Below are 9,926 nucleotides of genomic sequence, written 5' to 3'. Positions count from 1 at the left end.
GGACAAATCGTTGTGGACCCAGATGGAATTAAAGGAAGATGGAAGAGATATATGGAAATGCTGTTGAATACAGAGAATTAATGGGACGGCAACATAGAGAATAACCCAATTTTAGGAGCGGCAGAGAAGATAACTGGAAGTTATCCACTACACTCACTACTCGTGTGTGTGTCGTTGTTTTTTGTGACTTACTTCCGTTCGCCGGGCACTTTTAAACTGGCGTTGCTGGCGTGAAATCTGTAATTCAAATAATCGTTCAACATAATTTTCAGCATTTAAACGAAAGAGTGGCAATTTCGATATAGTTAACCGTAAATGTTCTGGCGTGAAATCTGTAATTCAAATAATCATTTAACATAATCTTCAGCATTTAAATGAAAGAATGGCAATTTCGGTATGGTTAACCGTAACTGTTCTGTTCCAAAATGCAAATTGGACTCACACAAATACGAGAAATATCTGAGGATGCAATGTGTCGAGTTCCTATCATTTCCTGTTTTTAAAAGCAAGCGGTTGCACAAGCGGACGTGCACACTTCTTTTAGCAATAGATGCAAAAATATAGTAGAATTTCTCTTTTGGCCCCGGAACCAAACAAACATTTATAAACAGCCCTCACAGCTCCCATCCCTCCAAACATGATTAATAGTAAATATCATTTTAGAAGTCAACTTAAAACTTACTCTTTACATTCACAAGCCCATATATGTCCTCATTCGTGTTCAGATGCACACAAATGGTGTCTTCCTCAGATAATTCTACCTGGTACATCGAGCTCCCACGTAAATATAGCTGACACAAGGTTTGTGTATTTTCACGTCACGAAGATGTCCTTTGTCGAATAGTTGGTTGCCGTTACTTGGTAATGACGTACAGCATCTTTTCAAATTGCAGACGTCCATTAAATAAATAACCAAACCTGCCATGTTCACAGAAGGCACTCTCACAAGATGCAAAGTCCATTTCCTGGTAATGATCCATCAGGGGTTTGCGAAGCACAGGCCCGTCCACTCGGGCCTTGCCCACATGGTTGGGGGTTTTCACTTTGAGTAGTTGCCCATTCTGCGAGCTAAGTTATCCAAGTCTTACATTGTGCAGAGGCACAGCCCTTTCTCTCAGGTACATTTCCAAGTATTTCCGGCTTCTTTTAGTCATTATGGAGCCATTTTTGGTGACAATCCTTATCTCGCAAGGACGATATACTTTAAGGTGCCCCCGAACACCGCCGTTTCTTGGGGTGTCTTGCACGCCAAGCATTCTGGAGCAGACTATGTCATTTTCAAAGTCCCGTCTTGTCACAGAGCCGTTGTTGAGGCCTCCGGTTTGCATCGCTACATTACACTTGACCAGCGCTTTAAAATCAGTGGTTGGACGATCACTTATAGTCAGCCAATTTCTCAAGTGGTCGAAGACCAAAGAAATTGGATCTCAAGGTCAAATCTCAAGATCTCAAGTCGAATTTCTAAAATCTCAAATTTTCTTCGAATTTACTTGATATTTGAACAGGGTTTGTACATCAAATCAAAGAAATGATTCCCCCAAAATAGGAGCGATCGATTTAGCCGTTTTGAGACATCAACTGTTTCCATGACAATTTCACCACATTATCATCAAATGGGACTTTGTGATTTTATTATTGTCACATCTCAAAAAGTTTGCAAGACATTAAACTGACACTTACACAGCTTATTTGTACGCAGCTTATTTGTACACGTCTGCTCATGTAAAAGTTAGTCAAACTTAGACAAGGTCAAGGCGTCTAAAACATATAAAACACCGATTAGGTTGTAGTAATATTTGTCAACAAAATTCGTTTTGCGTAACGATGAATCATGGAAACATTTGGCAAGGCAAAGTTTAGAAATTGCTGTTTCCATGGCAACTAATTTTAATTTATATTTCACAAGTATCATGCTGTGCACAACATCTTTCTTGTTTATTTATTCATTTTGACCATGGTTTATTTAAAATCAGATATACCAGATGGTGCTCTATTTCATCATGAAAATGTATCGGGATATCCAATTTGACTTGGATTGTTCCTGCAATTTCAGACTTTAGCATGGAGCGGGAACCACCATACTGTACTTCAATCTCTAAAACGTTAATCATCATGACCATCGAGCTTTAAATATCCAAACCTCACTACTGCTTACACAGTACACTCACTACATCCTCCCAACTGCCTGCACTCGATATACCCTCACTCCTGCCGACACTCACTACATCCTCACAACTGCCTGCACTCACTGCACCCAAACCACTGCCTGCACTCACTACACCCTCACCACTGCCTGCACTCACTACACCCTCACCACTGGCTGCACTCACTACACCCAAACCACTGCCTGCACTCACTACACACTCACCACTGCCTGCACTCACTACACCCTCACCACTGCCTGCACTCACTACACCCTCACCACTGCCTGCACTCACTACACCCTCACCACTGCCTGCATCCCAACCATGTATTAAAAAGACTTGTCCGCTTTACATGGAGCGACAAATAAGTAGGACTCACCCTCCCGCTTCCAATAAAACGAATACAACTATCCACTGATCTGCTACAAACACAACTGCAACCTTGAGTGATGCCAAATGAACAATACCTGATACAAAATCACGATAACAATTGTGCAAAACAACAAAATGTAATTGCAGGTTCAGGTTTTGTTTTACTTTCCCCTTTCCCAATGAAAACACAAAGGTAACGAGCTGAAGTGTTTATTGCAAGCAACAGGTACATGATCGATGGACAGACATGAAATAGTGATTTTACATTCATTGATTTGATGAAGAGTTTATATTTGATGAGAAACTGTTAATGTTTATAATCATTGCTAAACATCAACATGCAGCAGAAACACAAAGAAGAGGAAATGTTGAAGCAGTTTTCTTGTTGGAAGAGGAGATGAGAAGTCGTAAGGTGCTGTACTCGGTCTTGGTCCATGAACTCTTATTCAACCCCATAAAACACTTGGGGTGAGAAGGAAATATGGAATTATTTGTTTTGTTCATGAGATTGGTTGATCATGTTAATTAATTATTACAAGCAGATCGTCCCTTAAACCGGATCAACAAATATTAACACGACAGGATACAATTGGGGTCTCACACCCCACACTCTTATCACACCCCGTCTAGAAGAAGTAACTTGGGGTCTTTCACAACCAAACCCGAAATAAAGACGGAAGGACCCAGCAACTATAATCCCAAAACTATCCTGGTTTATACCTTACGATACATGGTGTGCTCCCAGATGCAGCACTACCTGTTGGCATCAGAATGTTTGTTTTATTGAAGTTTCAGAGTCAGGACTCAAACCCAACGACACTTAGGTTAAAGTGAAACTCCAAACGGGGCACCAGGACCAAACACCAGTCTTACTGAGCTGGGAATCATTAGTCACACCAATACCAACCGTGTTTATCGATGTAAAACTATGTCGGTTCCTGGTAAAGCCCGTGCTCGGTAACCCCGTACCCACTCCAATCTGAGGGTCCAAATCACATGCTGGTGTGACCTCTTCTTTCCTCTCTTCATCCTTTCGTTCACGTACTCATCTATATATATATAAAACACAGTTTGTGTGTGTGTGTGTGTGTGTGTGTGTGTGTGTGTGTGTGTGTGTGTGTGTGTGTGTGTAATGTTACCGGTAGACTCCTAAACGGAGAGGCTCACATACTTGATATTTGGCACAGACATGGCCATTGAGCCTGGGACGAACATGGCCGACCGAAAAATTGATTTCATAATATTTTTTAACCATATTTTTACCTCAGCGCATTTCAGCGAGGACTTTATGCACGGAATCTGACCGGTCACAGAGCAGTGCGCTGATTCGCTCAGAGCGATCACGTGATGTTCCTTGCCGCCATTAACTCAGTTACGCGTTCGCACGTATTTCAGAGCGAAAAGCGATTGCGTTTTTTCACATTTCAGCGAGGAACATTTCCATTCACACCACAGAGGTTTTTTTTCCCTTTCATCTTTAGATCCATATTTTTTGCCATAACGTCGCGCATTATGGCTCTCTCGAGCTCGAGTTAGCCAATCACCTGGGAGCATGAGGCCACGTTGGCCACGCCCACGACAGGACGCAGAGTTGCAATCGATCGCTCAGAGCGATCACGTGATGTTCCTTGGCGCGCGATTGCGTTTTTTCACATGTGAGCGACGAACATTGCCATTCACACCACATACCCTTTCATCTTTAGATCCATATTTTTTGCCATAACGTCGCGCATTATGGCTCTCTCGAGCTCGAGTTAGCCAATCACCTGGGTGCATGAGGCCACGTTGGCCACGCCCACGACACGACGCAGAGGTGCAATCGATCGCTCAGAGCGATCACGTGATGTTCCTTGCCGCGCGATTGCGATTTTTCACATTTAAGCGACGAACATTGCCATTCACACCACATAGTTTTTTTTTCTTTCATCTTCAGATCCATATTTTTTGCCATAACGTCGCGCATTATGGCTCTCTCGAGCTCGAGTTAGCCAATCACCTGGGAGCATGAGGCCACGTTGGCCACGCCCACGACGCAGAGTAGCAATCGTGCGTTTGCGTCGTTTCTTACCACGTGTAAACGTGGTATTTTGTCTACGAGTATTTTGAATTTGGTATTTTGAATTTGTCTATGAGTGAGTGACTGGAAGACTGACTGTGATAAAGGCAATGGCACCGAAGAAAAGAAATTTGTCACGTTCAACCTCCCGAGCAAGGAAAATCGCTGATCGGAGACTCCATGAAGCCGATGAAGGTACTTTTCACCATCGACAAGCCAATCAAGAACGTGTCTCTAGATTCAGACAGCGAGAGACAGAAGATGAGACAGAGGCACGTCTAAACGCTAATCAACAACGTGTGGCGATAGCCAGACAGCGAGAGACAGAAGATGAGACAGAGGCACGTCTAAACGCTAATCAACAACGTGTGGCGAGGGCCAGACAGCGAGAGACAGAAGATGAGACAGAGGCACGTCTGAACGCCAATCAACAACGTGTGGCGAGGGCCAGACAGCGAGAGACAGAAGATGAGACATAGGCATGTCTGAAGGCCAATCAACAAAGTGTAGCGAGGGCCAGACAGCGAGAGACAGTAGATGAGACAGAGGCACGTCTGAACGCCAATCAACAACGTGTGGCGAGGGCCAGACAGCGAGAGACAGAAGATGAGACGGAGGCATGTCTGAACGCTAATCAACAACATGTGGCGATGGCCAGACAGCGAGAGACAGAAGATGAGACAGAGGCACGTCTGAAGGCCAATCAACAAAGTGTAGCGAGGGCCAGACAGCGAGAGACAGAAGATGAGACAGAGGCACGTCAAAACGCCAATCAACAAAGTGTAGCGAGGGCCAGACAGCAGGAGACAGAAGAACAGCGCCAAAAACGACTCAACAACTGGCAAACATCAGGCGGACGGCAGCCGGCCATTGCATGGGAGAAGGCTGCATTCAGTTACAATCCGAACACTGACTACTCCTCAAACGTTGATATTGGCTCCATGTCGTTCACCTGTCAGTTTTGCCATGCCTTGAAATGGAAGGGAGAAACACCAGGAATGTGTTGCAGGGGAGGCAATGTCCTTTTGCCTTCTCTCCAATCTCCACCGGAACCTTTGAAAGAACTACTTAAATCAACTACGACTCAATCCAGACACTTCCTGAAGGGAATCCGTAATTACAACTCTTCGTTCCAAATGACTTCGTTTGTAGCAGATCGTGTCGTCACTGAGCAAGGATTCATGCCTACATTCAAGGTGCAAGGCCAGGTATACCACCTCATTGGCTCTATCCACCCTCAACCAGGTGAGCAACCGAAATTTTTACAAATCTATTTTATGGGCGACCACCGAGAAGAAGATGCCCGAACCCCCTCCCCCTCCCACTCCCCCCCTCCCCCTCCCCCCCTCCACCTCCCCCTCCTCCCCTCCCTTCCGCTCCCACTCCCCCCTCGTTGGTGAGGGAGTTGAGACGTTCTTTCCCAGTACTCGGGGACCTTGTGGAATTCTGATTTTTTTTGACCCGTTAAGCTGCACTCCTCAATTGGGACACCACAACTTGCGTATGTTACACAAGGATTCATCGATGGCAGAGACGAGGTCGTGGTTTCCTGCGCATGACTTGTTATGGTCAGAGTGGAGACCAAATAGCAGACTTCCACCGATATGTTGGGCCTGACAGACACCTTGGGCACCTTAGATTTCTCAATATAACGGTGATTTGTGGAGCTAAGATGATGTTGGATTTGTATCATTTGCAGGTCAGAGAATGAGATTTGGGGATTTGTGAACTAATCCCGCTGGCACCACATCTCATGGGCAGAGAAGCCTTGTCCACAAATTCACGAACGAAGACTGGCGGTGGCCAGTGTGAGGGTTAGTGGGGTTACTGGTCCCATAGGCTCCTCTCGTAAAGGTTCGTCTCCTCATTCTTGTTGGGATTTTTAAAGTGATAATTCTTGATGCACAAACATTAATGTTTAAGAAGATCTTCGTGAACCAGACATAACAAGCGGGGGGCAGAATTTGTGCGGATGACAGCAGGTGGTCCATCCAATGGCTGGAGCTTTATGCAGAAGCAGATCAAGTTATCTGGGAGTGTGATGTGTTGTTCGTCATCCACGATGCGGTGTAAGAGGAGGTACATTCTCGCAATACAATAATTTAATGGTGATGGCGTTTGATGATATCTGGTGCGAAGGAGACACTGACGACACAGGGACTGTTTGATGATGGTGTGGGTTGTGTTGCACAATGCAGCACACTGGTGGCACCTTGAAACCACGTCATGTCCAAGGCATGAGTGTGGAAATGGCAGTTAATCACGGAACTATGTTGATGACGACTCGGGTGATCCACCTGAATGTGTAGTGCTGTTCGTAGGCCATTGAGCACCTGACGTGGATAATGATGCACACACGTGCCGGTGACAGGGGCTCGTCCTGGCAGACAACTACTAGGCCATCTTTGGAAACTGAAGCGACCTGGAGGTATATTTGGTTTGACATCTTTGATGTTGGTAGCCTTCTTTGATGGGTGGGTGTCCTGAGCTAGTTGGGCATGAGTTCGCCTGAAGTCTGAGTGCACTACCTGCCTTGCTGACGAAGCACCTCTGTTAGTGAAGGGCAGTTTGTCATGTCCGGAAATAATGTCCTGGGCTGATGCATGCAGGACAACGGCTTCCTCCTTGCTTCTGATGAAGGCACAAATTTGACAGGTGGTGTTTGTGCAATCTGGGGCATTGCAGCTCGCAAAATCAGATGGGGTGTTTGCGGACACCGTGAGGTGCCATATTGTTGCCTGAAACCGGCTGAAAGTGGAAAGGAAGGTGGATATACGAGGGCTCGCTGAGAACTCAACACGACAAAGCTTCTTATAAGCTTGTACGCACGGCTTGCTATCGGTGAGGATGGAAGTGTAATGTTTAGACTGTATAATGAAGGAACTGAAGTGTTTCTCTGAGGTGGTAATGGAAAGGGCCTCCACGTCATAAGGCAACGAGGTAGGTTGGCATCCGCGTAACTTCACATGAAAGAAACCCATGAGGTTAGGTCCTACGCTGCTCGTGATGTACAAAGTCTATCCAATGCTGTATTTTTTGACAGAACCATCTCTCATAATCCACAGCTGATCACGAGCATGAGGAAGAGTCATTGTATGGGTCAAAGTAAGACTGGCTTGGGCTCTGCATAAGGCAACTCATCAGGCTACACAACTCTGTCCAATGTTTGGTATCCAGTCATGGGGACATCCATCCAATGTTTGGCATCCAGCCACGGAGTCATCCATCCAATGTTTGGCATCCAACGATGGAGTCATCCATCCAATGTTTGGCATCCAGCAACAGCATCATCCAAGAGGGATAGCAGTGTGGAGCAGTCAGTGATGAGCGAGAACCTCATATGCCCCGATAGAGGATCTCATTCCCAAGCAAGTGGAGAGGCTAGCCATGCAGTGTGAGCTGGCCTGGATCGTATGACGAGACCAGATCTAGCCCAAGATGGTGGTGCTGTTCGGACAAATAACTGTTTTCGGAGCTGAGAGGCGTAGTCGACATTTGAACAAGGCATGTAAAACCATTCTCCAGTTTTGAAGAAGCTCATCTGATGTGCCACCGTTGCAATGGAGGTCACCAGTGAGTTTTGTGACAGTCACCTTCTCTAAGAGATAACCAAGGAATCATCACGAGTTATTTGAGTGCTGTTTCTGATCCAGGCATTCCCATTGTGGGTTGTGGGTTTCTCAGGAGCACAGGCCGCCCCGTGCTGGAAGCTGACCTTCAAGATTGCATGCGTGGCACTATGGGTGCGTGGCATGTCCTTGGATGGAATCTTCCTCTTGGATGTTCTTATCTCTGCTGCACTGATGTCTGAATGCGCTATTGTTTGAAGGGGCTTCGACTCTGTGTATGTAAGCAGAGTACATCGTAAAAACGGATGAGAAGGTACTTGGCATTATCTGGAGCCTTCCCTTTCCCGCATATGTGTGAATTCCATATTAAACGGCTTGTATCTTCAGTACGGTGTCTTTAGTGTCTACATCGGACATCCGACATCGGACTTCGACAGACAAAGTGCGAGTGTGAGATTTGTCAGGATTGAAAGACATGTTCCACTTGTTTGACCAGTTTGTGATGTTGTCCAGGTCTGCAGAGAGTGAAGAGGCTGCTACCTGCTGATCTGAGGGATGAGGTATGGAGTGGCAGAGAGTAGAGTCATCAGAAAAGAGATAGAAAGGATTTTCTAGAGAGTCAGAGAGGTCATTGATGAAGACCAGAAAAGCACAGGGCTCAGAACACTGCCATGAGGAACGCCAGGCTGGACAGAAAGGGGGGATGAGAGAATTCCATTCAGGGACACACGTTCACCATGACAGGAGAGGAAGTCCACAAGCCATGTGTGGAGATTTCCATGGATACCGTAAGAGGAGAGTTTGGGGAGCAGGGACGGGGTGCCCGACCATATCAAAGGAACGAGATATGTGAAGGGAGACAGCTGTGATTTCCTGTTTGGCATTGAGGACCTCCATCCATTGTTGAGACATCAGAAGCAGCATGTCCAGAGTAGAATGACCTGGGCTGAATCCAAATTGATGAGCATGTCCAGAGTAGAATGACCTGGGCTGAATCCAAATTGATGATCAGGGATCAAGCCATTGGCGAAGAGGAAGGATTTGATATTCAAAGCAATGATGGATTCCATGACTTTGCTGATTATTGACAACCGGCTGATTGGTCTGTAGTTGCAAGGATCTGTTTTTGCACATTTTTTGTGTAAAGCAGTAATGTTGTCTGATTTCCAAGCAGATGGCAGGTGACCTTGAGTACAGAGGGTGAAGTGAACAGAGGAAGGGTGAGATAGAGCAGCACAGCAGGATTTTTGGACCCGTGGGCAGATGCCGTGTGGTCCAGTTTCAGAATCAGAATCGAGGTTTTACAGAAACTTCTTCACCTTGTCAGGAGAGAAGGACACAGAGTCCAGGAGCAGCTGGGTTCGACTGGGTAACTGGGTGGGTACATAGAGCGATGGGATTGGGAAACAGGATTTTGAGGCTAACACAGAGTTGAGGCATTCGGCTTTTTCACGTGTGGTGTCAGCTGTGTAGCCATTTAAGGTAAAGGAGGGGATGGAGGGGGAACAAGCACCAGAAACAGATTTGAGCAGACGCCACCAGGATATGGAGGAGGTAGACAGGTTTGAGAGGCGAAGGCAAGTTGTTTCAGGGCAACTCCCTCACCACAATATTCAGTGTACCATGGACGGGAGGAAGGGTATGACAACTGAAGACGAGATTGGATAAATCTGTGCATGAGAGAGAGCAGTTTACTTTGGAAGAATTCCCAGGAAGAGTTGATGTCAGAGGCAGTAGAGATGAGAGACCAGTCCAGATGTTTGATGACTGCGTGAAGACCATGCC

At 46.0% G+C, this 9,926-nt stretch overlaps 1 long non-coding RNA gene across 1 annotated transcript in view; it reads right to left on the bottom strand.

The window, feature by feature from the left end:
* Positions 1-2,710: 2,710 nt before the first annotated feature.
* The window catches only part of LOC137427802 (uncharacterized), a 33,413-nt gene continuing 26,197 nt past the window's right edge, over positions 2,711-9,926 (bottom strand). Inside the window, exon 6 of the long non-coding RNA XR_013623436.1 lies at positions 2,711-2,978. This is a non-coding gene — a long non-coding RNA (uncharacterized LOC137427802). The remainder of the gene's footprint in view (positions 2,979-9,926) is intronic.

This window comes from Myxine glutinosa, chromosome 5 (assembly GCF_964187855.1).
Source record: "Myxine glutinosa chromosome 5, kmMyxGlut1.1, whole genome shotgun sequence".
Classification (NCBI taxonomy): Eukaryota; Metazoa; Chordata; class Myxini; order Myxiniformes; family Myxinidae; genus Myxine; species Myxine glutinosa.
Note: the sequence above shows the minus strand (reverse complement) of the source record. Positions and strands in the feature narration are given on the sequence as shown.